The following is a 27,147-nucleotide window of genomic DNA, read 5'->3' as shown; positions in this document are numbered from 1 at the left end:
CATTTCAATCTCTGGTTTTATGCAGCACCCCAACTCAACTTTCCCCTTAAGCAAGCATAAGTTGCTTTTCTAAATTTGAGACCCTGTTCTCTTTTGTAATCCAGTTCCTGGGTAGCCAAGTTTACATTCCGTGTATTAGTGATATCTTATGATGTTTCTTTTTCTGTGTGACTTATTTCAGTTAGAATCGTCATACCTGAATCCACTCATTATGCTGCTACGGGCCTGATGACATAGATTTCATTGCTGAGTGATATTGCATTTTACGTAAGTACCACAACTTCTTTATCCATTTTTCACTTTCTGCGATATTGAACCTGTCCCGTAAAGAGTTTCTTGTAAACAGAGCCGTCCCAAACTTTTGGGTGGTTGTGTCTTTTTGATTTTAATTTCCCTAAGCTATAGGACCATAAGTGGAAGTGCCCTAGGCTCTGTTGCTTTGTTTTTTAGATGTTTCAGGAAACACCATACACTTCTCCCCAGTGGCTTTTGGCAATATACATCCCGCCCATCAGCATAACAAGACTCCCAGTTCTCCATGGCCTGTCCTGCCTTTCTGGATTTTACACTTTTTTCAGATGGCCCTTTTGACGGGGGGAAGTGAGACTTCATTGTAGTGCAGATTTCCTTTGCAAGCTTGCTTGGTTGGCCAAAAAGGTCGTATGCGTTTTGTCCTGAATATATTCAGGAAAAAACGCATACGCCCTTTTTGGCCAAGTGCATCATTGTCAACGTTCTGCCTCTTTTCCTATGCTTTAAATGCAATTCCAGTCCACCTCCTGAAATCGGTTTCCTGCAATTCTGCCCCGCTTTCAAGTCCTCTTGGCAGCCTTACTTCAGTATATTTTTGGACGATAGCTGTCATTTATAACTCTGCAGGTTTGTGAATTACAGTGCCCCTGAGCTCCTTTCTTCAACTCGCTTTCTTGTGAGCTGGCCGCAACACCGCAGGACTGCTTCAGACCCTAATCTGGTTCCGGCACGGCAGGCTGAGCCTTTGGTTAATTCCTCTTCCTGGTGGGAAATGAGAGTTAAATTTGCCCGTCCAGACTCCTCCAGCTAGTCTCTCATTGGTCCTCCCTATTCCTGTTCATCTTCCGCAGAAATTGCAAACTGGGCAAAACAGGAGGTTAAAGGCACTGACTCTTCAAGTCGGGAGAGTGTTAGTAAAGCGTCTGGAATGTTGCACCCGAGTACCAGGGGACGAGAACTGAGACATATTGGAACACGTCTCCCGATCACACGGTTGATCAAACTCTGGGTTCCACATGCATGCTTTAGCTGAAGGAAGAATCCCTTAAACCTGGAGAGTTGAGACCCGTGGAATGGGTACCATGTAATATGACTTCTAAGGGTCTTCGTTTGCTCACCGAACCTCTCCAATCCTGTCACTGCTGCGTTTATGCCCCTGTACACATGCTTGATTCTCTTTCGGAGACATAGCAATCCATAGGTTTTAAGATACTTACTAGTCAGGTACATTCTTAGGCGTTTAATATGGGGTGTTGAGTCCATTTCATTGAGCAAGGAGTATCTCTTGTCTATTACATATTTGGCTTAAGGAACTTTATCTGTGCTCATTTCAATCTCTGGTTTTAAGCAGCACCCCAACTCACCTTTCCCCTTAAGCAAGCATAAGTTGGTTTTCTACATTTGAGACCCTGTTCTGTTTTGTAATCCAGTTCCTGTGTAGCCAAGTTTACATTCCGTGTATTAGTGATATCTTATGATGTTTGTTTTTCTGTGTGACTTATTTCAGTTAGAATCATCATACCTGAATCCACTCATTATGCTGCTACGGGCCTGATGACATAGATTTCATTGCTGAGTGATATTGCATTGTACGTAAGTACCACAAATTCTTTATCCGTTTTTCACTTTCTGCGATATTGAACTTGTACCGTAAACGAGGTTCTTGTAAACAGAGCCGTCCCAAACTTTGGTGTGGCTGTGTCTTTTTGATTTTAATTTCCCTAACCTATAGGACCATAAGTGGAAGTGCCCTAGGCTCTGTTGCTTTGTTTTTTAGATGTTTCAGGAAACACCATACACTTCTCCCCAGTGGATGTTCGCAATTTACATCCCGCCCATCAGCATAACAAGGCTCCCAGTTCTCCATGGCCTGTCCTGCCTTTCTGGATTTTACACTTTTTTCAGATGGCCCTTTTGACACCGGGGAAGTGACACTTCTTTGTAGTGCAGATTTTCTTTGCAAGCTTGCTTGGTTGGCCAAAAAGGGCGAATGCGTTTTTTCCTCAATATATTCAGGAAAAAATGCATACGCCCTTTTTGGCCAAGTGCATCATTGTCGACGTTCTGCCTCTTTTCCTATGCTTTAAATGCAATTCCAGTCTACCTCCTGAAATCGGTTTCGTGCAATTCTGCCCCGCTTTCAAGTCCTCTTGGCAGCCTTACTTCAGTATATTTTTGGACGATAGCTGTCATTTATAACTCTGCAGGTTTGTGAATTACAGTGCCCCTGAGCTCCTTTCTTCAACTCGCTTTCTTGTGAGCTGGCCGCAACACCGCAGGATTGCTTCAGGCCCTAATCTGGTTCCGGCACGGCATGCTGAGCCTTGGTTAATTCCTCTTCCTGGTGGGAAATGAGAGTTAAATTTGCCCGTCCAGACACCTCCAGCTAGTCTCTCATTGGTCCTCCCTATTCCTGTTCATCTTCCACAGAAATTGCAAACTGGGCCAAACAGGAGTTTAAAGGCACTGACTCTCCAAGTCGGGAGAGTGTTAGTAAACCATCTGGAATGTTGCACCCGAGTACCAGGGGACGAGAACTGAGACATATTGGAACACGTCTCCCGATCACACAGTTGATCATACTCTGGGTTCCACACGCATGCTTTAGCTGAAGGAAGAATCCCTTAAACCTGGAGAGTTGAGACCCGTGGAATGGGTACCATGCAATATGACTTCAAAGGGTCTTCATTTGCTCACCGAACCTCTGCAATCCTATCACTGCTGCGTTTATGCCCCTGTACACACGCTTGATTCTCTTTCAGAGACATAGCAATCCATAGGTTTTAAGATAATTACTAGTCAGGTACATTCTTAGGCGTTTAATATGGGGTGTTGAGTCCATTTCTTTGAGCAAGGAGTAGCTCTTGTCTATTACATATTTGGCTTAAGGAACTTTATCTGTGCTCATTTCAACCTCTGCTTTTATGCAGCACCCCAACTCACCTTTCCCCTTAAGCAAGCATATGTTGGTTTTCTAAATTTGAGACCATGTTCTGTTTTGTAATCCAGTTCCTGTGTAGCCAAGTTTACATTCCGTGTATTAGTGATATCTCATGATGTTTCTTTTTCTTGTGACTTATTTCAGTTAGAATCATCATACCTGAATCCACTCATTATGCTGCTACGGGCCTAATGACATAGATTTCATTGCTGAGTGATATTGCATTGTACGTAAGTACAACAAATTCTTTATCCATTTTTTGCTTTCTGCGATATTGAACTTGTATTGTAAACGAGGTTTTTTAAAGAGAGCCATCTCAAATTTTAGGGTGGCTGTGTCTTTTTGATTTTAATTTCCCTAAGCTATAGGACCATAAGTGGTAGTGCCCTAGGTTCTGATCCTCTGTTTTTTAGATGTTTCAGGAAGCACCATACACTTCTCTCGAGTGACTGTTGGCAATTTACATCCCGCCCATCAGCATAAGAAGGCTCCCAGTTCTCCATGTCCTGTCCTGCCTTTCTGGATTTTACACTTTTTTCAGATGGCCCTTTTGACCGGGGGGAAGTGAGACTTCATTGTAGTGCAGATTTCCTTTTCAAGCTTGCTTGGTTGGCCAAAAAGAGCGTACGCGTTTTTTCTTGAATATATTCAGGAAAAAACGCATACGCCCTTTTGGCCAAGTGCATCATTGTGGACGTTCTGCCTCTTTTCCTATGCTTTAAATGCAATTCCAGTCTACCCCCTGAAATCGGTTTCCTGCAATTCTGCCCCGCTTTCAAGTCCTCTTGGCAGCCTTACTTCAGGATATTTTTGGACGATAGCTGTCATTTATAACTCTGCAGGTTTGTGAATTACATGCCCCTGAGCTCCTTTCTTCAACTCGCTTTCTTGTGAGCTGGCCGCAACACCGCAGGATTGCTTCAGGCCCTAATCTGGTTCCGGCACGGCACGCTGAGCCTTTGGTTTATTCCTCTTCCTGGTGGGAAATGAGAGTTAAATTTGCCCGTCCAGACACCTCCAGCTAGTCTCTCATTGGTTCTCCCTATTCCTGTTTATCTTCCGCAGAAATTGCAAACTGGGCCAAACAGGAGGTTAAAGGCACTGACTCTCCAAGTCGGGAGAGTGTTAGTAAAGCATCTGGAATGTTGCACCCGAGTACCAGGGGATGAAAACTGAGACATATTTGAACCCGTCTCCCGATCACACGGTTGATCATACTCTGGGTTCCACATGCATGTTTTAGCTGAAGGAAGAATCCCTTAAACCTGGAGAGTTGAGACCCGTGGAATGGGTACCATGCAATATGACTTCAAAGGGTCTTCATTTGCTCACCGAACCTCTGCAATCCTATCACTGCTGCGTTTATGCCCCTGTACACACACATGATTCTCTTTCGGAGACATAGCAATCCAAAGGTTTTAAGATACTTACTAGTCAGGTACATTCTCAAGCGTTTAATATGGGGTGTTGAGTCCATTTCGTTGTGCAAGGAGTAGCTCTTGTCTATTACATATTTGGCTTAAGGAACTTTATCTGTGCTCATTTCAATCTCTGGTTTTATGCAGCACCCCAGCTCACCTTTCCCCTTAAGCAAGCATAAGTTGGTTTTCTAAATTTGAGACCCTGTTCTCTTTTGTAATCCAGTTCCTGTGTAGCCAAGTTTACATTCCGTGTATTAGTGATATCTTATGATGTTTCTTTTTCTGTGTGACTTATTTCAGTTAGAATCATCATACCTGAATCCACTCATTATGCTGCTACGGGCCTGATGACATAGATTTCATTTCTGAGTGATATTGCATTGTACGTAAGTACCACAACTTCTTTATCCATTTTTCACTTTCTGTGATATTGAACTTGTAACGTAAACGTGGTTCTGGTAAACAGAGCCGTTCCAAACTTTGGGGTGGCTGTGTCTTTTTGATTTTAATTTCCCTAAGCTATAGGACCATAAGTGGAAGTGCTCTAGGCTCTGTTGCTTTGTTTTTTAGATGTTTCAGGAAACACCATACACTTCTCCCGAGTGGCTGTTGGCAATTTACATCCCGCCCATCAGCATAACGACTCCCAGTTCTCCATGGCCTGTCCTGCCTTTCTGGATTTTACACTTTTTTCAGATGGCCCTTTTGACGGTGGGAAGTGAGACTTCATTGTAGTGCAGATTTCCTTTGCAAGCTTGCTTGGTTGGCCAAAAAGGGCATATGCGTTTTTTCCGGAAAAAACTCATACGCCCTTTTTGGCCAAGTGCATCATTGTCAACATTCTGCCTCTTTTCCTATGCTTTAAATGCAATTCCAGTCTACCTCCTGAAATCGGTTTCGTGCAATTCTGCCCCGCTTTCAAGTCCTCTTGGCAGCCTTACTTCAGTATATTTTTGGACGATAGCTGTCATTTATAACTCTGCAGGTTTGTGAATTACAGTGCCCCTGAGCTTCTTTCTTCAACTCGCTTTCTTGTGAGCTGGCCGCAACACCGCAGGATTGCTTCAGGCCCTAATCTGGTTCCGGCACGGCAGGCTGAGCCTTTGGTTAATTCCTCTTCCTGGTGGGAAATGAGAGTTAAATTTGCCCGTCCAGACACCTCCAGCTAGTCTCTCATTGGTTCTCCCTATTCCTGTTCATCTTCTGCAGAAATTGCAAACTGGGCCAAACAGGAGGTTAAAGGCACTGACTATCCAAGTCAGGAGAGTGTTAGTAAAGCGTGTGGAATGTTGCACCCGAGTACCAGGGGACGAGAACTGAGACATATTGGAACACGTGTCCCAATCACATGGTTGATCATACTCTGGGTTCCACATGCATGCTTTAGCTGAAGGAAGAATCCCTTAAACCTGGAGAGTTGAGACCCGTGGAATGGGTACCATGCAATATGACTTCAAAGGGTCTTCATTTGCTCACCGAACCTCTCCAATCCTATCACTGCTGCGTTTATGCCCCTGTACACATGCTTGATTCTGCTTCGGAGACATAGCGATCGATAGGTTTTAAGATACTTACTAGTCAGGTACATTCTTAGGCGTTTAATATGGGGTGTTGAGTCCATTTCGTTGAGCAAGGAGTAGCTCTTGTCTATTCCATATTTGGCTTAAGGAACTTTATCTGTGCTCATTTCAATCTCTGGTTTTATGCAGCACCCCAACTCAACTTTCCCGTTAAGCAAGCATAAGTTGGTTTTCTAAATTTGAGACCCTGTTCTCTTTTGTAATCCAGTTCCTGTGTAGCCAAGTTTACATTCCGTGTATTAGTGATATCTTATGATGTTTCTTTTTCTGTGTGACTTATTTCAGTTAGAATCATCATACCTGAATCCACTCATTATGCTGCTATGGGCCTGATGACATAGATTTCATTGCTGAGTGATATTGCATTGTACGTAAGTACCACAACTTCTTTATCCATTTTTCACTTTCTGTAATATTGAACTTGTCCCGAAAAAGAGTTTCTTGTAAACAGAGCCGTCCCAAACTTTGGGGTGGCTGTGTCTTTTGATTTTAATTTCCCTAAGCTATAGGGCCATAAGTGGAAGTGCCCTAGGCTCTGTTGCTTTGTTTTTTAGATGTTTCAGGAAACACCATACACTTCTCCCGAGTGGCTGTTGGCAATATACATCCCGCCCATCAGCAAAACAAGGCTCCCATTTCTCCATGGCCTGTCCTGCCTTTCTGGATTTTACACTTTTTTCAGTTGGCCCTTTTGACCGGGGGGAAGTGAGACTTCATTGTAGTGCAGATTTCATTTGCAAGCTTGCTTGGTTGGCCAAAAAGGGCGTATGCGTTTTTTCCTGAATATATTCAGGAAAAAACGCATACGCCCATTTTGGCCAAGTGCATCATTGTCGACGTTTTGCCTCTTTTCCTATGCTTTAAATGCAATTCCAGTGTACCTCCTGAAATTGGTTTCCTGCAGTTCTGCCCCGCTTTCAAGTCCTCTTGGCAGCCTTACTTCAGTATATTTTTGGACGATAGATGTCATTTATAACTCTGCAGGTTTGTGAATTACAGTGCCCCTGAGCTCCTTTCTTCAACTCGCTTTCTTGTGAGCTGGCCGCAACACCGCAGGATTGCTTCAGGCCCTAATCTGGTTCTGGCACGGCACGCTGAGCCTTTGGTTTATTCCTCTTTCTGGTGGGAAATGAGAGTTAAATTTGCCCGTCCAAACACCTCCAGCTAGTCTCTCATTGGTTCTCCCTATTCCTGTTCATCTTCCGCAGAAATTGCAAACTGGGCCAAACAGGAGGTTAAAGGCACTGACTCTCCAAGTCGGGAGAGTGTTAGTAAAGCGTCTGGAATGTTGCACCCGAGTACCAGGGGACGAGAACTGAGACATATTGGAAAACGTTGCCATATCAAATGGTTGATCATACTCTGGGTTCCACATGCATGCTTTAGCTGAAGGAAGAATCCCTTAAACCTGGAGAGTTGTGACCCGTGGAATGGGTACCATGCAATATGACTTCAAAGGGTCTTCATTTGATCACCGAACCTCTCCAATTCTATCATTGCTGCGTTTCTACCACTGTAAACACGCTTGATTCTCTTTTGGAGACATAGCAATCCATAAGTTTTAAGATACTTACTAGTCAGCCACATTGTTAGGCGTTTAATATGGGGTGTTGAGCCCATTTCGTTGAGCAAGGAGTAGCTCTTGTCTATTACATATTTGGCTTAAGGAACTTTATCTGTGCTCATTTCAATCTCTGGTTTTATGCAGCACCCCAACTCACCTTTCCCCTTAAGCAAGCATAAGTTGGTTTTCTAAATTTGAGACCCTGTTCTCTTTTGTAATCCAGTTCCTGTGTAGCCAAGTTTACATTCCGTTTATTAGTGATATCTTATGATGTTTCTTTTTCTGTGTGACTTATATCAATTAGAATCATCATACCTGAATCCACTCATTATGCTGCTACGGGCCTGATGACATAGATTTCTTTCCTGAGTGTTATTGCATTGTACGTAAGTACCACAACTTCTTTATCCTTTTTCGCTTTCTGCGATATTGAACTTGTACCGTAAACGAGGTTCTTGTCAACAGAGCCGTCCCAAACATTGGGGTGGCTGTGTCTTTTTGATTTTAATTTCCCTAAGCTATAGGACCATAAGTGGAAGTGCCCTAGGCTCTGTTGCTTTGTTTTTTAGATGTTTCAGGAAACACCATACACTTCTCACGAGTGGCTGTTGGCAATTTACATCCCGCCCATCAGCATAACAAGGCTCCCAGTTCTCCATGGCCTGTCCTGCCTTTCTGGATTTTACACTTTTTTCAGATGTCCCATTTGACCGGGGGGAAGTGAGACTTCATTGTAGTGCAGATTTCCTTTGCAAGCTTGCTTGGTTGGACAAAGAGGGCGTATGCGTTTTTTCCTGAATATATTCAGGAAAGAACGCATATGCCCTTTTTGGCCAAGTGCATCATTGTCGACGTTCTGCCTCTTTTCCTATGCTTTAAATGCAATTCCAGTCTACCTCCTGAAATCGGTTTCCTGCAATTCTGCCCGGCTTTCAAGTCCTCTTGGCAGCCTTACTTCAGTGTATTTTTGGACGATAGCTGTCATTTATAACTCTGCAGGTTTGTGAATTACAGTGCCCCTGAGCTCCTTTCTTCAACTCGCTTTCTTGTGAGCTGGCCGCAACACCGCAGTATTGCTTCATGCCCTAATCCGGTTTCGGCATGGCATGCTGAGCCTTTGGTTAATTCCTCTTCCTGGTTGGAAATGAGAGTTAAATTTCCCCGTCCAGACACCTCCAGCTAGTCTCTCATCGGTTCTCCCTATTACTGTTCATCTTCCGCGGAATTTGCAAACTGGGTCAAACAGGAGGTTAAAGGCACTGACTCTCCAAGTCAGGAGAGTGTTAGTAAAGCGTCTGGAATGTTGCACCCGAGTTCCAGGGGACGAGAACTGAGACATATTGTAACACATCTCCGGATCACATGGTTGATCATACTCTGGGTTCCACAGGCATGTTTCAGCTGAAGGAAGAATCCCTTAAACCTGGAGAGTTGAGACCCGTGGAATGGGTACCATGCAATATGACTTCAAAGGGTCTTCATTTGCTCACCGAGCCTCTCCAATCCTATCACTGCTGCGTTTATGCCCCTGTACACATGCTTGATTCTCTTTCGGAGACATAGCAATCCATAGGATTTAAGATACTTACTAGTCATGTACATTCTTAGGCGTTTAATATGGGGTGTTGAGTCCATTTCGTTGAGCAAGGAGTAGCTCTGGTCTATTACATATTTGGCTTAAGGAACTTTATCTGTGCTCATTTCAATCTCTGCTTTTATGCAGCACCCCAACTCACCTTTCCCCTTAAGCAAGCATAAGTTGGTTTTCTACATTTGAGACCCTGTTCTGTTTTGTAATTCAGTTTCTGTGTAGCCAAGTTTACATTCCGTGTATTAGTGATATCTTATGATGTTTCTTTTTCTGTGTGACTTATTTCAGTTAGAATCGTCATACCTGAATCCACTCACTATGCTGCTACGGGCCTGATGACATAGATTTCATTTCTGATTGATATTGCATTGTACGTAAGTAGCACAAATTCTTTATCCATTTTTCACTTTCTGCGATATTGAACTTGTACCATAAACGAGGTTCTTGTAAACAGAGCCGTCCGAAACTTTGGGATGGCTGTGTCTTTTTGATTTTAATTTCCCTAAGCTATAGGACCATAAGTGGAAGTGCCCTAGGCTCTGTTGCTTTGTTTTTTATATGTTTCAGGAAACACCATACACTTCTCCAGATTGGCTGTTGGCAATTTACATCCCACCCATCAGCATAACAAGGCTCCCAGTTCTCCATGGCCTGCCCTGCCTTTCTGGATTTTACACTTTTTTCAGATGGCCCTTTTGCCGGGGGGAAGTGAGACTTCATTGTAGTGAAGATTTCCTTTGCAAGCTTGCTTGGTTGGCCAAAAAGTGCGTATGCGTTTTTTCCTGAATATATTCAGGAAAAAACGCATACGCCCTTTTTGGCCAAGTGCATCATTGTGGACGTTCTGCCTCTTTTCCTATGCTTTAAATGCAATTCCAGTCTACCTCCTGAAATCGGTTTCCTGCAATTCTGCCCCGCTTTCAAGTTCTCTTGGCAGCCTTACTTCAGTATATTTTTGGACGATAGCTGTCATTTATAACTCTGCAGGTTTGTGAATTACAGTGCCCCTGAGCTCCTTTCTTCAACTAGCTTTCTTGTGAGCTGGCCGCAACACCGCAGGATTGCTTCAGGCCCTAATCTGGTTCCGGCACAGCACGCTGAGCCTTTGGTTAATTCCTCTTCCTGGTGGGAAATGAGAGTTAAATTTGCCCGTCCAGACACCTCTAGCTAGTCTCACATTAGTTCTCCCTATTCCTGTTCATCTTCCGCAGAAATTGCAAACTGGGCCAAACTGGGTCAAACAGGAGTTTAAAGGCACTGACTCTCCAAGTCGGGAGAGTGTTAGTAAAGCGTCTGGAATGTTGCACCCGAGTACTAGGGGACGAGAACTGAGACATTAGAACACGTCTCCCGATCACACGGTTGATCATACTGTGGGTTCCACATGCATGTTTTAGCTGAAGGAAGAATCCCTTAAACCTGGAGAGTTGAGACCCGTGGAATGGGTACCATGCAATATGACTTCAAAGGGTCTTTGTTTGCTCACCGAACCTCTCAAATCCTATCACTGCTGCGTTTATGCCCCTGTACATATGCTTGATTCTCTTTTGGAAACATAGCAATCCATAGGTTTTAAGATAATTAGTAGTCAGGTACATTCTTAGACGTTTAATATGGGGTGTTGAGTCCATTTCGTTGAGCAAGGAGTAGCTCTGGTCTGTTACATATTTGGCTTAAGGAACTTTATCTGTGCTCATTTCAATCTCTGATTTTATGCATCACCCCAACTCACGTTTCCCCTTAAGCAAGCATAAGTTGGTTTTCTAAATTTGAGACCCTGTTCTGTTTTGTAATTCTGTTCCTGTGTAGCCAAGTTTACATTCCGTGTATTAGTGATATCTTATGATGTTTCTTTTTCTGTGTGACTTATTTCAGTTAGAATCATCATACCTGAATCCACTCATTATGCTGCTATGGGCCTGATGACATAGATTTCATTGCTGAGTGATATTGCATTGTACGTAAGTACCACAACTTCTTTATCCATTTTTTGCTTTCTGCGATATTGAACTTGTACTGTAAACGAGGTTTTTTAAAGAGAGCCATCACAAATTTTGGGGTGGCTGTGTCTTTTTGATTTTAATTTCCCTAAGCTATAGGACCATAAGTGGAAGTGCCCTAGGCTCTGATCCTCTGTTTTTTGGTGTTTCAGGAAGCACCATACACTTCTCTCGAGTGACTGTTGGTAATTTACATCCCACCCATCAGCATAAGAAGGCTCCCAGTTCTCCATGTCCTGTCCTGCCTTTCTGGATTTTACACTTTTTTCAGATGGCCCTTTTGACCGGGGGGAAGTGAGACTTCATTGTAGTGCAGATTTCCTTTTCAAGCTTGCTTGGTTGGCCAAAAAGAGCGTATGCGTTTTTTCCTGAATATATTCAGGAAAAAACGCATACGCCCTTTTGGCCAAGTGCATCATTGTGGACGTTCTGCCTCTTTTCCTATGCTTTAAATGCAATTCCAGTCCACCTCCTGAAATCAGTTTCCTGCAATTCTGCCCCGCTTTCAAGTCCTCTTGGCAGCCTTACTTCAGGATATTTTTGGACGATAGCTGTCATTTATAACTCTGCAGGTTTGTGAATTACAGTGCCCCTGAGCTCCTTTCTTCAACTCGCTTTCTTGTGAGCTGGCCGCAACACCGCAGGATTGCTTCAGGCCCTAATCTGGTTCCGGCACGGCATGCTGAGCCTTTGGTTAATTCCTCTTCCTGGTGGGAAATGAGAGTTAAATTTGCCCGTCCAGACACCTCCAGCTAGTCTCTCATTGGTTCTCCCTATTCCTGTTCATCTTCCGCAGAAATTGCAAACTGGGCCAAACAGGAGGTTAAAGGCACTGACTCTCCAAGTCGGGAGAGTGTTAGTAAAGTATCTGGAATGTTGCACCCGAGTACCAGGGGACGAGAACTGAGACATAGTGGAACACGTCTCCCGATGACACGGTTGATCATACTCTGGGTTCCACAGGCATGTTTCAGCTGAAGGAAGAATCCCTTAAACCTGGAGAGTTGAGACCCGTGGAATGGGTACCATGCAATATGACTTCAAAGGGTCTTCATTTGCTCACCGAACCTCTCCAATCCTATCACTGCTGCGTTTATGCAACTGTACACACGCTTGATTCTCTTTCGGAGACATAGCAATCCATAGGGTTTAAGATACTTACTAGTCATGTACATTCTTAGGCGTTTAATATGGGGTGTTGAGTCCATTTCGTTGAGCAAGGAGTAGCTCTTGTCTAGTCCATATTTGGCTTAAGGAACTTTATCTGTGCTCATTTCAATCTCTGGTTTTATGCAGCACCCCAACTCACCTTTCCCCTTAAGCAAGCATAAGTTGGTTTTCTAAATTTGAGACCCTGTTCTCTTTTGTAATCCAGTTCCTGTGTAGCCAAGTTTACATTCCGTGTATTAGTGATATCTTATGATATTCCTTTTTCTTGTGACTTATTTCAGTTAGAATCATCATACCTGAATCCACTCATTATGCTGCTACGGGCCTGATGACATAGATTTCATTGCTGAGTGATATTGCATTGTATGTATGTACCACAACTTCTTTATCCATTTTTCACTTTCTGCGATATTGAACCTGTCCCGTAAAAGAGTTTCTTGTAAACAGAGCCGTCCCAAATTTTGGGGTGGCTGTGTCTTTTTTATTTTAATTTCCCTAAGCTATAGGACCATAAGTGGAAGTGCCCTAGGCTCTGTTGCTTTGTTTTTTAGATGTTTCAGGAAACACCATACACTTCTCCCCAGTGGCTGTTGGCAATATACATCCCGCCCATCAGCATAACAAGGCTCCCAGTTCTCCATGGCCTGTCCTGCCTTTCTGGATTTTACACTTTTTTCAGATGGCCCTTTTGACCGGGGGGGAAGTGAGACTTCATTGTAGTGCAGATTTCCTTTGCAAGCTTGCTTGGTTGGCCAAAAAGGGCGTATGCGTTTTGTCCTGAATATATTCAGGAAAAAACGCATACGCCCTTTTTGCCCAAGTGCATCATTGTCGAAGTTCTGCCTCTTTTCCTATGCTTTAAATGCAATTCCTGTCTACCTCCTGAAATTGGTTTCCTGCAATTCTGCCCCGCTTTCAAGTCCTCTTGTCAGGCTTCCTTCAGTATATTTTTGGATGATAGCTGTCATTTATAACTCTGCAGGTTTGTGAATTACAGTGCCCCTGAGCTCCTTTCTTCAACTAGCTTTCTTGTGAGCTGGCCGCAACACCGCAGGATTGCTTCAGGCCCTAATCTGGTTCCGGCACAGCACGCTGAGCCTTTGGTTAATTCCTCTTCCTGGTGGGAAATGAGAGTTAAATTTGCCCGTCCAAACACCTCCAGCTAGTCTCACATTAGTTCTCCCTATTCCTGTTCATCTTCTGCAGAAATTGCAAACTGGGCCAAACTGGGTCAAACAGGAGTTTAAAGGCACTGACTCTCCAAGTCGGGAGAGTGTTAGTAAAGCGTCTGGAATGTTGCACCCGAGTACTAGGGGACGAGAACTGAGACATTAGAACACGTCTCCCGATCACACGGTTGATCATACTGTGGGTTCCACATGCATGTTTTAGCTGAAGGAAGAATCCCTTAAACCTGGAGAGTTGAGACCCGTGGAATGGGTACCATGCAATATGACTTCAAAGGGTCTTTGTTTGCTCACCGAACCTCTCAAATCCTATCACTGCTGCGTTTATGCCCCTGTACATATGCTTGATTCTCTTTTGGAGACATAGCAATCCATAGGTTTTAAGATAATTAGTAGTCAGGTACATTCTTAGACGTTTAATATGGGGTGTTGAGTCCATTTCGTTGAGCAAGGAGTAGCTCTGGTCTGTTACATATTTGGCTTAAGGAACTTTATCTGTGCTCATTTCAATCTCTGGTTTTATGCATCACCCCAACTCACGTTTCCCCTTAAGCAAGCATAAGTTGGTTTTCTAAATTTGAGACCCTGTTCTGTTTTGTAATTCTGTTCCTGTGTAGCCAAGTTTACATTCCGTGTATTAGTGATATCTTATGATGTTTCTTTTTCTGTGTGACTTATTTCAGTTAGAATCATCATACCTGAATCCACTCATTATGCTGCTACGGGCCTGATGACATAGATTTCATTGCTGAGTGATATTGCATTGTACGTAAGTACCACAACTTCTTTATCCATTTTTTGCTTTCTGCGATATTGAACTTGTACTGTAAACGAGGTTTTTTAAAGAGAGCCATCACAAATTTTGGGGTGGCTGTGTCTTTTTGATTTTAATTTCCCTAAGCTATAGGACCATAAGTGGAAGTGCCCTAGGCTCTGATCCTCTGTTTTTTGGTGTTTCAGGAAGCACCATACACTTCTCTCGAGTGACTGTTGGTAATTTACATCCCACCCATCAGCATAAGAAGGCTCCCAGTTCTCCATGTCCTGTCCTGCCTTTCTGGATTTTACACTTTTTTCAGATGGCCCTTTTGACCGGGGGGAAGTGAGACTTCATTGTAGTGCAGATTTCCTTTTCAAGCTTGCTTGGTTGGCCAAAAAGAGCGTATGCGTTTTTTCCTGAATATATTCAGGAAAAAACGCATACGCCCTTTTGGCCAAGTGCATCATTGTGGACGTTCTGCCTCTTTTCCTATGCTTTAAATGCAATTCCAGTCCACCTCCTGAAATCAGTTTCCTGCAATTCTGCCCCGCTTTCAAGTCCTCTTGGCAGCCTTACTTCAGGATATTTTTGGACGATAGCTGTCATTTATAACTCTGCAGGTTTGTGAATTACAGTGCCCCTGAGCTCCTTTCTTCAACTCGCTTTCTTGTGAGCTGGCCGCAACTCTGCAGGATTGCTTCAGGCCCTAATCTGGTTCCGGCACGGCACGCTGAGCCTTTGGTTAATTCCTCTTCCTGGTGGGAAATGAGAGTTAAATTTGCCCGTCCAGACACCTCCAGCTAGTCTCTCATTGGTTCTCCCTATTCCTGTTCATCTTCCGCAGAAATTGCAAACTGGGCCAAACAGGAGGTTAAAGGCACTGACTCTCCAAGTCGGGAGAGTGTTAGTAAAGCATCTGGAATGTTGCACCCGAGTACCAGGGGACGAGAACTGAGACATAGTGGAACACGTCTCCCGATGACACGGTTGATCATACTCTGGGTTCCACAGGCATGTTTCAGCTGAAGGAAGAATCTCTTAAAACTGGAGAGTTGAGACCCGTGGAATGGGTACCATGCAATATGACTTCAAAGGGTCTTCATTTGCTCACCGAACCTCTCCAATCCTATCACTGCTGCGTTTATGCAACTGTACACACGCTTGATTCTCTTTCGGAGACATAGCAATCCATAGGGTTTAAGATACTTACTAGTCATGTACATTCTTAGGCCTTTAATATGGGGTGTTGAGTCCATTTCGTTGAGCAAGGAATAGCTCTTGTCTAGTCCATATTTGGCTTAAGGAACTTTATCTGTGCTCATTTCAATCTCTGGTTTTATGCAGCACCCCAACTCACCTTTCCCCTTAAGCAAGCATAAGTTGGTTTTCTAAATTTGAGACCCTGTTCTCTTTTGTAATCCAGTTCCTGTGTAGCCAAGTTTACATTCCGTGTATTAGTGATATCTTATGATATTCCTTTTTCTTGTGACTTATTTCAGTTAGAATCATCATACCTGAATCCACTCATTATGCTGCTACGGGCCTGATGACATAGATTTCATTGCTGAGTGATATTGCATTGTATGTATGTACCACAACTTCTTTATCCATTTTTCACTTTCTGCGATATTGAACCTGTCCCGTAAAAGAGTTTCTTGTAAACAGAGCCGTCCCAAATTTTGGGGTGGCTGTGTCTTTTTTATTTTAATTTCCCTAAGCTATATGACCATATGTGGAAGTGCCCTAGGCTCTGTTGCTTTGTTTTTTAGATGTTTCAGGAAACACCATACACTTCTCCCAAGTGGCTGTTGGCAATATACATCCCGCCCATCAGCATAACAAGGCTCCCAGTTCTCCATGGCCTGTCCTGCCTTTCTGGATTTTACACTTTTTTCAGATGGCCCTTTTGACCGTGGGGGAAGTGAGACTTCATTGTAGTGCAGATTTCCTTTGCAAGCTTGCTTGGTTGGCCAAAAATGGCGTATGCGTTTTGTCCTGAATATATTCAGGAAAAAACGCATACGCCCTTTTTGGCCAAGTGCATCATTGTCGAAGTTCTGCCTCTTTTCCTATGCTTTAAATGCAATTCCTGTCTACCTCCTGAAATTGGTTTCCTGCAATTCTGCCCCACTTTCAAGTCCTCTTGTCAGGCTTCCTTCAGTATATTTTTGGATGATAGCTGTCATTTATAACTCTGCAGGTTTGTGAATTACAGTGCCCCTGAGCTCCTTTCTTCAACTCGCTTTCTTGTGAGCTGGCCGCAACACTGCAGCAATGCTTCAGGCCCTAATCTTGTTCTGGAACAGCACGCTGAGCCTTTGGTTAATTCCTCTTCCTGGTGGGAAATGAGAGTTAAATTTGCCCGTCCAGACACCTCCAGCTAGTCTCTCATTGGTTCTCCCTATTCCTGTTCATCTTTCGCAGAAATTGCAAACTGGGCCAAACAGGAGGTTAAAGGCACTGACTCTCCAAGTCGGGAGAGTGTTAGTAAAGCATCTGGAATGTTGCATCCGAGTACCAGGGGACGAGAACTGAGACATAGTGGAAAACGTCTCCCGATCACACGGTTGATCATACCCTTGGTTCCACATGCATGTTTTAGCTGAAGGAAAAATCCCTTAAACCTGGAGAGTTGAGACCCGTGGAATGGGTACCATGCAATATGACTTCAAAGGGTCTTCATTTGCTCACCGAACCTCTCCAATCCTATCACTGCTGCGTTTATGCCCCTGTACTCACGCTTGATTCTCTTTCGGAGACATAGCAATCCATAGGTTTTAAGATACTTACTAGTCAAGTACATTCTTAGGCGTTTAATATGGAGTGTTGAGTCCATTTCGTTGAGCAAGGAGTAGCTCTTGTCTGTTACATATTTGGCTTAAGGAACTTTATCTGTGCTCATTTCAATCTCTGGCTTTATGCAGCACCCCAACTCACCTTTCCCCTTAAGCAAGCATAAGTTGGTTTTCTAAATTTGAGACCCTGTTCTGTTTTGTAATCCAGTGTCTGTGTAGCCAAGTTTACATTCCGTGTATTAGTGATATCTTATGATGTTTCTTTTTCTGTGTGACTTATTTCAGTTAGAATCATCATACCTGAATCCACTCATTATGCTGCTACGGGCCTGATGACATAGATTTCATTGCTGAGTGATATTGCATTGTACGTAAGTACCACAACTTCTTTATCCATTTTCAACTTTCTGCGATATTGAACTTGTCCCGTTAAAGAGTTTCTTGTAAACAGAGCCGTCCCAAACTTTGGGGTGGCTGTGTCTTTTTGATTTTAATTTCCCTAACCTATAGGACCATAAGTGGAAGTGCCCTAGGCTCTGTTCATCTGTTTTTTAGATGTTTCAGGAAACACCATACACTTCTCCCGAGTGGCTGTTGGCAATTTACATCCCGCCCATCAGCATAACAAGGCTCCCAGTTCTCCATGGCCGGTCCTGCCTTTCTGGATTTTACACTTTTTTCAGATGGCCCTTTTGACCGGGGGGAAGGGATACTTCATTGTAGTGCAGATTTCCTTTGCAATCTTGCTTGGTTGGCCAAAAAGGGCGTATGCGTTTTTTCCTGAATATATTCAGGAAAAAACGCATACGCCCTTTTTGGCCAAGTGCATCATTGTCGACGTTCTGCCTCTTTTCCTATGCTTTAAATGCAATTCCAGTCTACCTACTGAAATCGGTTTCCTACAATTCTTCCCCGCTTTCAAGTCCTCTTGTCAGCCTTACTTCAGTATATTTTTGGACGATAGCTGTCATTTATAACTCTGCAGTTTCGTGAATTACAGTGCCTCTGAGCTCCTTTCTTCAACTTGCTTTCTTGTGAGCGGGCCGCAACACCGCAGGATTCCTTCAGGCCCTAATCTGGTTCCGGCACGGCACGCTGAGCCTTTGGTTAATTCCTCTTCCTGGTGGGAAATGAGAGTTAAATTTGCCCGTCCAGACACCTCCAGCTAGTCTCTCATTGGTCCTACCTATTCCTGTTCAACTTCCGCAGAAATTGCAAACTGGGCCAAACAGGAGGTTAAAGGCACTGACTCTCCAAGTCGGGAGAGTGTTAGTAAAGCGTCTGGAATGTTGCACCCGAGTACCAGGGGAGGAGAACTGAGACATATTTGAACACGTCTCCCGATCACATGGTTGATCATACTCTGGCTTCAACATGCATGTTTTAGCTGAAGAAAGAATCCCTTAAACCTGGTGAGTTGAGACCCGTGGAATGGGTACCATGCAATATGACTTCAAAGGGTCTTCATTTGCTCACCGAACCTCTCCAATCCTATCACTGCTGCATTTATACCCCTGTACACACGCTTGATTCTCTTTCAGAGACATAGCAATCCATAGGTTTTAAGATACTTACTAGTCAGGTACATTCTTAGGCGTTTAATATGGGGTTTTGAGTCCATTTCGTTGAGCAAGGAGTAGCTCTTGTCTATTCCATATTTGGCTTAAGGAACTTTATCTGTGCTCATTTCAATCTCTGGTTTTATGCAGCACCCCAACTCACCTTTCCCCGTAAGCAAGCATAAGTTGTTTTTCTAAATTTGAGACCCTGTTCTGTTTTGTAATCCACTTCCTGTGTAGCCAAGTTTACATTCCGTGTATTAGTGATATCTTATGATGTTTCTTTTTCTGTGTGACTTATTTCAGTTAGAGTCGTCATACCTGAACCCACTCATTTTCTGCTACAGGACTGTTGACATAGATTTCATTGCTGAGTGATACTGCATTGTACGTAAGTACCACTAAATCTTTATCCATTTTTCACTTTCTGTGATATTGAACTTGTACCATAAACGAGGTTCTTGTAAACAGAGCCGTCCCAAATTTTGGGTGGCTGTGTCTTTTTGATTTTAATTTCCCTAAGCTATAGGGCCATAAGTGGAAGTGTCCTAGGCTCTGTTGCTTTGTTTTTTAGATGTTTCAGGAAACACCATACACTTCTCCCGAGTGGCTGTTGGCAATATACATCCCGCCCATCAGCAAAACAAGGCTCCCAGTTCTCCATGGCCTGTCCTGCCTTTCTGGATTTTACACTTTTTTCAGTTGGCCCTTTTGACCGGGGGGAAGTGAGACTTCATTGTAGTGCACATTTTCTTTGCAAGCTTGCTTGGATGGCCAAAAAGGGCGTATGCGTTTTTTCCTGAATATATTCAGGAAAAAACGCATACGCCCTATTTGGCCAAGTGCATCATTGTCGACGTTTTGCCTCTTTTCCTATGCTTTAAATGCAATTCCAGTGTACCTCCTGAAATTGGTTTCCTGCAGTTCTGCCCCGCTTTCAAGTCCTCTTGGCAGCCTTACTTCAGTATATTTTTGGACGATAGCTGTCATTTATAACTCTGCAGGTTTGTGAATTACAGTGCCCCTGAGCTCCTCTCTTCAACTCGCTTTCTTGTGAGCTGGCCGCAACACCGCAGGATTGCTTCAGGCCCTAATCTGGTTCCGGCACGGCACGCTGAGCCTTTGGTTAATTCCTCTTCCTGGTGGGAAATGAGAGTTAAATTTGCCCATCCAGACACCTCCAGCTAGTCTCTCATTGGTTCTCCCTATTCCTGTTCATCTTCCGCAGAAATTGCAAACTGGGCCAAACAGGAGGTTAAAGGCACTGACTCTCCAAGTCGGGAGAGTGTTAGTAAAGCATCTGGAATGTTGCACCCGAGTACCAGGGGACGAGAACTGAGACATAGTGGAACACGTCTCCCGATGACACGGTTGATCATACTCTGGGTTCCACAGGCATGTTTCAGCTGAAGGAAGAATCTCTTAAAACTGGAGAGTTGAGACCCGTGGAATGGGTACCATGCAATATGACTTCAAAGGGTCTTCATTTGCTCACCGAACCTCTCCAATCCTATCACTGCTGCGTTTATGCAACTGTACACACGCTTGATTCTCTTTCGGAGACATAGCAATCCATAGGGTTTAAGATACTTACTAGTCATGTACATTCTTAGGCGTTTAATATGGGGTGTTGAGTCCATTTCGTTGAGCAAGGAATAGCTCTTGTCTAGTCCATATTTGGCTTAAGGAACTTTATCTGTGCTCATTTCAATCTCTGGTTTTATGCAGCACCCCAACTCACCTTTCCCCTTAAGCAAGCATAAGTTGGTTTTCTAAATTTGAGACCCTGTTCTCTTTTGTAATCCAGTTCCTGTGTAGCCAAGTTTACATTCCGTGTATTAGTGATATCTTATGATATTCCTTTTTCTTGTGACTTATTTCAGTTAGAATCATCATACCTGAATCCACTCATTATGCTGCTACGGGCCTGATGACATAGATTTCATTGCTGAGTGATATTGCATTGTATGTATGTACCACAACTTCTTTATCCATTTTTCACTTTCTGCGATATTGAACCTGTCCCGTAAAAGAGTTTCTTGTAAACAGAGCCGTCCCAAATTTTGGGGTGGCTGTGTCTTTTTTATTTTAATTTCCCTAAGCTATATGACCATAAGTGGAAGTGCCCTAGGCTCTGTTGCTTTGTTTTTTAGATGTTTCAGGAAACACCATACACTTCTCCCAAGTGGCTGTTGGCAATATACATCCCGCCCATCAGCATAACAAGGCTCCCAGTTCTCCATGGCCTGTCCTGCCTTTCTGGATTTTACACTTTTTTCAGATGGCCCTTTTGACCGTGGGGGAAGTGAGACTTCATTGTAGTGCAGATTTCCTTTGCAAGCTTGCTTGGTTGGCCAAAAAGGGCGTATGCGTTTTGTCCTGAATATATTCAGGAAAAAACGCATACGCCCTTTTTGGCCAAGTGCATCATTGTCGAAGTTCTGCCTCTTTTCCTATGCTTTAAATGCAATTCCTGTCTACCTCCTGAAATCGGTTTCCTGCAATTCTGCCCCACTTTCAAGTCCTCTTGTCAGGCTTCCTTCAGTATATTTTTGGATGATAGCTGTCATTTATAACTCTGCAGGTTTGTGAATTACAGTGCCCCTGAGCTCCTTTCTTCAACTCGCTTTCTTGTGAGCTGGCCGCAACACTGCAGCAATGCTTCAGGCCCTAATCTTGTTCTGGAACAGCACGCTGAGCCTTTGGTTAATTCCTCTTCCTGGTGGGAAATGAGAGTTAAATTTGCCCGTCCAGACACCTCCAGCTAGTCTCTCATTGGTTCTCCCTATTCCTGTTCATCTTCCGCAGAAATTGCAAACTGGGCCAAACAGGAGGTTAAAGGCACTGACTCTCCAAGTCGGGAGAGTGTTAGTAAAGCATCTGGAATGTTGCACCCGAGTACCAGGGGACGAGAACTGAGACATAGTGGAACACGTCTCCCGATGACACGGTTGATCATACTCTGGGTTCCACAGGCATGTTTCAGCTGAAGGAAGAATCTCTTAAAACTGGAGAGTTGAGACCCGTGGAATGGGTACCATGCAATATGACTTCAAAGGGTCTTCATTTGCTCACCGAACCTCTCCAATCCTATCACTGCTGCGTTTATGCAACTGTACACACGCTTGATTCTCTTTCGGAGACATAGCAATCCATAGGGTTTAAGATACTTACTAGTCATGTACATTCTTAGGCGTTTAATATGGGGTGTTGAGTCCATTTCGTTGAGCAAGGAATAGCTCTTGTCTAGTCCATATTTGGCTTAAGGAACTTTATCTGTGCTCATTTCAATCTCTGGTTTTATGCAGCACCCCAACTCACCTTTCCCCTTAAGCAAGCATAAGTTGGTTTTCTAAATTTGAGACCCTGTTCTCTTTTGTAATCCAGTTCCTGTGTAGCCAAGTTTACATTCCGTGTATTAGTGATATCTTATGATATTCCTTTTTCTTGTGACTTATTTCAGTTAGAATCATCATACCTGAATCCACTCATTATGCTGCTACGGGCCTGATGACATAGATTTCATTGCTGAGTGATATTGCATTGTATGTATGTACCACAACTTCTTTATCCATTTTTCACTTTCTGCGATATTGAACCTGTCCCGTAAAAGAGTTTCTTGTAAACAGAGCCGTCCCAAATTTTGGGGTGGCTGTGTCTTTTTTATTTTAATTTCCCTAAGCTATATGACCATAAGTGGAAGTGCCCTAGGCTCTGTTGCTTTGTTTTTTAGATGTTTCAGGAAACACCATACACTTCTCCCAAGTGGCTGTTGGCAATATACATCCCGCCCATCAGCATAACAAGGCTCCCAGTTCTCCATGGCCTGTCCTGCCTTTCTGGATTTTACACTTTTTTCAGATGGCCCTTTTGACCGTGGGGGAAGTGAGACTTCATTGTAGTGCAGATTTCCTTTGCAAGCTTGCTTGGTTGGCCAAAAATGGCGTATGCGTTTTGTCCTGAATATATTCAGGAAAAAACGCATACGCCCTTTTTGGCCAAGTGCATCATTGTCGAAGTTCTGCCTCTTTTCCTATGCTTTAAATGCAATTCCTGTCTACCTCCTGAAATTGGTTTCCTGCAATTCTGCCCCACTTTCAAGTCCTCTTGTCAGGCTTCCTTCAGTATATTTTTGGATGATAGCTGTCATTTATAACTCTGCAGGTTTGTGAATTACAGTGCCCCTGAGCTCCTTTCTTCAACTCGCTTTCTTGTGAGCTGGCCGCAACACTGCAGCAATGCTTCAGGCCCTAATCTTGTTCTGGAACAGCACGCTGAGCCTTTGGTTAATTCCTCTTCCTGGTGGGAAATGAGAGTTAAATTTGCCCGTCCAGACACCTCCAGCTAGTCTCTCATTGGTTCTCCCTATTCCTGTTCATCTTTCGCAGAAATTGCAAACTGGGCCAAACAGGAGGTTAAAGGCACTGACTCTCCAAGTCGGGAGAGTGTTAGTAAAGCATCTGGAATGTTGCATCCGAGTACCAGGGGACGAGAACTGAGACATAGTGGAAAACGTCTCCCGATCACACGGTTGATCATACCCTTGGTTCCACATGCATGTTTTAGCTGAAGGAAAAATCCCTTAAACCTGGAGAGTTGAGACCCGTGGAATGGGTACCATGCAATATGACTTCAAAGGGTCTTCATTTGCTCACCGAACCTCTCCAATCCTATCACTGCTGCGTTTATGCCCCTGTACTCACGCTTGATTCTCTTTCGGAGACATAGCAATCCATAGGTTTTAAGATACTTACTAGTCAAGTACATTCTTAGGCGTTTAATATGGAGTGTTGAGTCCATTTCGTTGAGCAAGGAGTAGCTCTTGTCTGTTACATATTTGGCTTAAGGAACTTTATCTGTGCTCATTTCAATCTCTGGCTTTATGCAGCACCCCAACTCACCTTTCCCCTTAAGCAAGCATAAGTTGGTTTTCTAAATTTGAGACCCTGTTCTGTTTTGTAATCCAGTGTCTGTGTAGCCAAGTTTACATTCCGTGTATTAGTGATATCTTATGATGTTTCTTTTTCTGTGTGACTTATTTCAGTTAGAATCATCATACCTGAATCCACTCATTATGCTGCTACGGGCCTGATGACATAGATTTCATTGCTGAGTGATATTGCATTGTACGTAAGTACCACAACTTCTTTATCCATTTTCAACTTTCTGCGATATTGAACTTGTCCCGTTAAAGAGTTTCTTGTAAACAGAGCCGTCCCAAACTTTGGGGTGGCTGTGTCTTTTTGATTTTAATTTCCCTAACCTATAGGACCATAAGTGGAAGTGCCCTAGGCTCTGTTCATCTGTTTTTTAGATGTTTCAGGAAACACCATACACTTCTCCCGAGTGGCTGTTGGCAATTTACATCCCGCCCATCAGCATAACAAGGCTCCCAGTTCTCCATGGCCGGTCCTGCCTTTCTGGATTTTACACTTTTTTCAGATGGCCCTTTTGACCGGGGGGAAGGGATACTTCATTGTAGTGCAGATTTCCTTTGCAATCTTGCTTGGTTGGCCAAAAAGGGCGTATGCGTTTTTTCCTGAATATATTCAGGAAAAAACGCATACGCCCTTTTTGGCCAAGTGCATCATTGTCGACGTTCTGCCTCTTTTCCTATGCTTTAAATGCAATTCCAGTCTACCTACTGAAATCGGTTTCCTACAATTCTTCCCCGCTTTCAAGTCCTCTTGTCAGCCTTACTTCAGTATATTTTTGGACGATAGCTGTCATTTATAACTCTGCAGTTTCGTGAATTACAGTGCCTCTGAGCTCCTTTCTTCAACTTGCTTTCTTGTGAGCGGGCCGCAACACCGCAGGATTCCTTCAGGCCCTAATCTGGTTCCGGCACGGCACGCTGAGCCTTTGGTTAATTCCTCTTCCTGGTGGGAAATGAGAGTTAAATTTGCCCGTCCAGACACCTCCAGCTAGTCTCTCATTGGTCCTACCTATTCCTGTTCAACTTCCGCAGAAATTGCAAACTGGGCCAAACAGGAGGTTAAAGGCACTGACTCTCCAAGTCGGGAGAGTGTTAGTAAAGCGTCTGGAATGTTGCACCCGAGTACCAGGGGAGGAGAACTGAGACATATTTGAACACGTCTCCCGATCACATGGTTGATCATACTCTGGCTTCAACATGCATGTTTTAGCTGAAGAAAGAATCCCTTAAACCTGGTGAGTTGAGACCCGTGGAATGGGTACCATGCAATATGACTTCAAAGGGTCTTCATTTGCTCACCGAACCTCTCCAATCCTATCACTGCTGCATTTATACCCCTGTACACACGCTTGATTCTCTTTCAGAGACATAGCAATCCATAGGTTTTAAGATACTTACTAGTCAGGTACATTCTTAGGCGTTTAATATGGGGTTTTGAGTCCATTTCGTTGAGCAAGGAGTAGCTCTTGTCTATTCCATATTTGGCTTAAGGAACTTTATCTGTGCTCATTTCAATCTCTGGTTTTATGCAGCACCCCAACTCACCTTTCCCCGTAAGCAAGCATAAGTTGTTTTTCTAAATTTGAGACCCTGTTCTGTTTTGTAATCCACTTCCTGTGTAGCCAAGTTTACATTCCGTGTATTAGTGATATCTTATGATGTTTCTTTTTCTGTGTGACTTATTTCAGTTAGAGTCGTCATACCTGAACCCACTCATTTTCTGCTACAGGACTGTTGACATAGATTTCATTGCTGAGTGATACTGCATTGTACGTAAGTACCACTAAATCTTTATCCATTTTTCACTTTCTGTGATATTGAACTTGTACCATAAACGAGGTTCTTGTAAACAGAGCCGTCCCAAATTTTGGGTGGCTGTGTCTTTTTGATTTTAATTTCCCTAAGCTATAGGGCCATAAGTGGAAGTGTCCTAGGCTCTGTTGCTTTGTTTTTTAGATGTTTCAGGAAACACCATACACTTCTCCCGAGTGGCTGTTGGCAATATACATCCCGCCCATCAGCAAAACAAGGCTCCCAGTTCTCCATGGCCTGTCCTGCCTTTCTGGATTTTACACTTTTTTCAGTTGGCCCTTTTGACCGGGGGGAAGTGAGACTTCATTGTAGTGCACATTTTCTTTGCAAGCTTGCTTGGATGGCCAAAAAGGGCGTATGCGTTTTTTCCTGAATATATTCAGGAAAAAACGCATACGCCCTATTTGGCCAAGTGCATCATTGTCGACGTTTTGCCTCTTTTCCTATGCTTTAAATGCAATTCCAGTGTACCTCCTGAAATTGGTTTCCTGCAGTTCTGCCCCGCTTTCAAGTCCTCTTGGCAGCCTTACTTCAGTATATTTTTGGACGATAGCTGTCATTTATAACTCTGCAGGTTTGTGAATTACAGTGCCCCTGAGCTCCTCTCTTCAACTCGCTTTCTTGTGAGCTGGCCGCAACACCGCAGGATTGCTTCAGGCCCTAATCTGGTTCCGGCACGGCATGCTGAGCCTTTGGTTAATTCCTCTTCCTGGTGGGAAATGAGAGTTAAATTTGCCCGTCCCGACACCTCCAGCTAGTCTCTCATTGGTTCTCCCTATTCCTGTTCATCTTCCGCAGAAATTGCAAACTGGGCCAAACAGGAGGTTAAAGGCACTGACTCTCCAAGTCGGGAGAGTGTTAGTAAAGCATCTGGAATGTTGCACCCGAGTACCAGGGGACGAGAACTGAGACATAGTGGAACACGTCTCCCGATGACACGGTTGATCATACTCTGGGTTCCACAGGCATGTTTCAGCTGAAGGAAGAATCCCTTAAACCTGGAGAGTTGAGACCCGTGGAATGGGTACCATGCAATATGACTTCAAAGGGTCTTCATTTGCTCACCGAACCTCTCCAATCCTATCACTGCTGCGTTTATGCAACTGTACACACGCTTGATTCTCTTTCGGAGACATAGCAATCCATAGGGTTTAAGATACTTACTAGTCATGTACATTCTTAGGCGTTTAATATGGGGTGTTGAGTCCATTTCGTTGAGCAAGGAGTAGCTCTTGTCTAGTCCATATTTGGCTTAAGGAACTTTATCTGTGCTCATTTCAATCTCTGGTTTTATGCAGCACCCCAACTCACCTTTCCCCTTAAGCAAGCATAAGTTGGTTTTCTAAATTTGAGACCCTGTTCTCTTTTGTAATCCAGTTCCTGTGTAGCCAAGTTTACATTCCGTGTATTAGTGATATCTTATGATATTCCTTTTTCTTGTGACTTATTTCAGTTAGAATCATCATACCTGAATCCACTCATTATGCTGCTACGGGCCTGATGACATAGATTTCATTGCTGAGTGATATTGCATTGTATGTATGTACCACAACTTCTTTATCCATTTTTCACTTTCTGC

At 43.6% G+C, this 27,147-nt stretch overlaps 1 long non-coding RNA gene across 9 annotated transcripts in view; it reads left to right on the top strand.

Annotated features, from left to right (window-relative positions):
* The window catches only part of LOC125963349 (uncharacterized), a 344,783-nt gene that overhangs the window by 210,501 nt on the left and 107,135 nt on the right, over window positions 1-27,147 (top strand). The gene's annotated exons all lie outside the window — the stretch shown is intronic.

This window comes from Orcinus orca, unplaced genomic scaffold (genome assembly GCF_937001465.1).
Source record: "Orcinus orca unplaced genomic scaffold, mOrcOrc1.1 scaffold_93, whole genome shotgun sequence".
Classification (NCBI taxonomy): Eukaryota; Metazoa; Chordata; class Mammalia; order Artiodactyla; family Delphinidae; genus Orcinus; species Orcinus orca.
Note: the sequence above shows the minus strand (reverse complement) of the source record. Positions and strands in the feature narration are given on the sequence as shown.